This window comes from Echeneis naucrates, chromosome 6 (genome assembly GCF_900963305.1).
Source record: "Echeneis naucrates chromosome 6, fEcheNa1.1, whole genome shotgun sequence".
Classification (NCBI taxonomy): domain Eukaryota; kingdom Metazoa; phylum Chordata; class Actinopteri; order Carangiformes; family Echeneidae; genus Echeneis; species Echeneis naucrates.
Genome location: NC_042516.1, coordinates 490,516 through 494,547, shown reverse-complemented (window position 1 = coordinate 494,547; position 4,032 = coordinate 490,516).

Below are 4,032 nucleotides of genomic sequence, written 5' to 3'. Positions count from 1 at the left end.
CATTTTGTTCACCTTTAACCTCCCGCGTAAAAACGACAACAAACAAATTTCATGCAAACTTGGTGAAATAATTCAAAAAATTCACTATGAATGTTTTAAAGAAAATATAAAATGGGTTATAGGTTAAACCTAAATATATAAATGAATTTATATTTAAAAAAAGGAAGTCTCATCTTTCTACGTCATGGCAGGGCGGAGACTTTCCGTCTACCCGGAAACGCGTAAACTCCACGGGAGCGCGCGCAACAGTAACTCCTTATTTGAATGATTCTACCGCGACGTGTCATTGAATGGGAAGTAACCACAGTTAACAGGAAACAGCAGTGGTCAGCAGTGGTCATATTACTCCCAAATGGCTTTTTTTTTTTTTTTTTTAATACAAGCAACATTTTGATAAGAAAGAGTAAACTTTGTGGATTTTTTTCGGTATCTGAAGGGGAGGCACAGCTGCGAAATAGAAAATACACCCTAGCAGAGTATTATGAGGAATGACTTTGCATCTGTACCACTATGAAACATTTAATGTTTGAAGGAAGTGAGTATTGATTTTGAGTTCTTGTGCCATTACACATAATTTTTTTACTCTTACTTTCTATAAAGCCATGGCTCACTTCCCTATCGAACTCAGTGTAAGATATTCAGATTTATAAATCTGCCCTCTCAAGGGAACCTTTTTTGCCAACTCATTTGAGCACCAACCAATGGACAACAACCACGAGACATCATTCTGTCATAGTATAGTAACACAATGGCTCATAACATTTAGTTTCCAAGGGCTTACTCAAAGAGGAGTTACTAAATTGAACAGCAGCCGAAGGGAAAAGAACATTCAGTTGGCAGAGCAATGTATAACAACATGGCTTGGGACACCCAACTCTATCAAACAGGCCAAGACACTCACTTTTTTTAAACAACAGTTTAATCTTGGGAAGTCACCCAAGAAGAACTGACTTTGCTCTCAGCCAAGAATCAATCAGCTTTTGTGTGAAAGGTGGAGATCTTGACCATACGTTAATAAGGAGAATAAGGACGAAGTCATGGTCCTGTGATTGAATCTAGGCAACTTGATATTCTCAAAACAATTACACGTGCATTATATATTGTGAATTGAAAGTAACGGGATTTGCTTGAACAGCAGCTGCAATGGTCAACAGTGTCCTTTTATACATGATCAAATCTCCCTCACTAAATATACTGCTTCTAAGGTGACATCTTTCTAATCATGTACTACAGATTCAGACAATTTAATCTCTAAATGATTACATTAAAATTATATTTTAAATGGTAAAAACCCATTCGCAGATCTGGTAATGTAGGATCTGGGCACCAAGAGCAATTTTTTCCCACTGGTTAGAACCCCTGGGGCATGTTTGGTTCAATATTTTTGCATTACCTCAGCCAGTGTGGGTGGTACTTTACAGGACTTCTTATTTGTAATGATTTTATATAATCCTCCCTTTGAAACTGTCTTGGCTTTGAGTCCTCACTATGAAGCTCATGATGAAGCAGTATCACTGGTGAAATCCATCGGTCATTCTAATTTAGGAGCTGTTTCATCTGAACAGTTCAGCATGTTGACATAAAATAGTCATAGAAGTCAAAGAGATGTTACAGCCTGAGAAGATGTGGCTATCTAAGAAGACTGGACAGATACATCTGAGTCTGCCTTGTGCGACTTTCTACCATCACTGGCGTCATTCTTTACATGAACCAGGGCTCACTTCCTTTCAAATATCCCCTTCAAAGAACTAGTGTGAGCTGAATCTGGGCTTTGTTTTCTTCAAGATGCATTTATTCTCTGCCAGCAGCCATAACCGTAAATTCTCTGCAGCATTAAACTTCATGATCAAGGCTCTGCCTTCTGAAAGGCCTGCTCGTGTGAACAATAGTGACTGGTTCACATTTGCCCCAAGTTGGAACAAATATTTCGTTATCTTCATCATGAAGAAGTTTTGGCTTTTTGACCTGCTGGTTTTTGTTTAATTCCCTTTCTTAGTGTAGCTGGAGTAGAGCAGTAAGCACTACACGTTGGACTCTGAAAAGACTCCCAGAGTCCTCTGTTTTAAAGAATCAGTAACCTTTTCGAACGTGGCAATGAAGGACAAACAGATCACAGTACATGATGTTAAATGTTTTCAAATCTTAGACCTGTTATACTATAAAACAATTGACTCCAATGTGTGAATACTAAAGTGCTTCTGTTTCGGTTGTCAGTTAACACGACATTTCTCAAACAAATCAATTTCCACTCAAGGAATTCATTTCAAATATTCATTTTAAAATATTTAAAATTGTTCATTCATCAAAAACATTGAATGTCAGCCATAAATAAGAAAAGTTTAGAATCAATACTTGTTTGCATATTGGTGTAATGGCAAGAAAAACCTCATGTTAACCCTCCTCAAAGGCTAGGCCAAAGCTAATTCATCTGCTAGCTAGTTAAACAGCTAAGCTAACAACACATGTAAGATAAAACTATGACTTGAAAGAAGCTAATGGACCCTGGAAAACTAAGTGAAAGTATGATTATATGGGGTTAGTTGATCATTTTAGTGCAAAGCTTTGTAACTGAGCATCACCAATAAAGTGCCTTTAGCCTCAACTTTTGAACCAGTCATTATACTAGATGTTTTGGTTTAGTTATTTGCCAGTTTTTGGAATCAATCACGACTCATTCAAACGGAGGCAGAGAAAGCTCAATGCACCGCAAAAACCACAACAAAAATGAAAAGGTTGCAGTGGAAATAAAAAATGATGTGATGCAAATATAATAGGTGCAATGCAAAAAATAAATAAAGAAAAAAAGCTTAAGTCCAAATAAAAAGTGTTACAAACAATCCATTATAGTTAGGCCATTTAGTGAATCATGCTAACTTTACCACTGACCTACAGTACAGTGCAGTCACTTATTGACATTAGAATAATAGTTTCATAAAAATTTCACTCACTCATGCACTTGGGTAAAAAGTTTGAGGTCACCTAAGGGCTTTGAAGTGAGTGCTTTGTAAGTGTGTCAAACTCCCAGGCTTGTCCTGTTTCACACTGGGACACACATAAAGAGACAGGAAGTTTCTACAGAGGACAATTTATCCAATGAACATGAGGAGATGATGGGATTATGGTAATTATCTAATATGTCATGTCAGCTATGCATGTCACCTAGGAATGCTTGCAAATAGCTCAGTGTTAAGTTCAGCTCAACAGGACACCTTTATGTTATAGAACAAGAAAAGCCGCTCTACTTTTCCAGAGGAGTTTGTTTTGAAATTCCACAACGCAAACAACAGGAATTAGTTCATTTCACCATGCTGCTGTTGGTCCAGTTGAACCCTGGAGTGCATTCTTGGAGTGGGATCAATAGATTAAGTGTTCATTTTTGTGGCTGTCAGCAAGAAAAAAAATAGAATTTGTCAGCACTCTTGGCACCATGTCAGGAAATGTTTGACTCTGTGACCCTGGGGCCCAGTAGGAGTGGAATTTGAAGGGAGGGTATAAAAATGTGTGCGCAACAAAACAGACTACAGTCTGCCAACCTGAGAGAGCTGTCACACACCTGAAGGAGAGAAAAGGTAAGACAGAAGGCCAGCCACTCAGGTGTACTGAGAGGAAGTTTACATTATTTTAATATGTATAAAATGATCATAAGAGTGGCTTTTAATTTGTTTTAAATTGAACTTTTAGACCAAAATATACTTTCCACACTAGCCTTATATCCCAGTCTGTGTGTGGAAGATTTTCAAACAGAAGTTATGAAGCGGTCAGTCGAAATAAAAGACATTGGCAACATGATAATTGATTAATCGGGCCATACATTTTCAGTTGTGAAAATTAAGTGATTTTCTAAGATCAAATTTACAGAAAATGTGCGTGGTAAATAAAATAAAAATAACTAGAAGATTTCAAAAGTTCGTTTGCCTAGTCTTTATTTTGGATGATAGATGAAAGCAATTTTTCTAAAACCTGTCCTATAGCCCTCATGTGTTTACTGGGGGAGTGCAGATGTTTCACACAGCTGTCTGACTTTGCCACTAG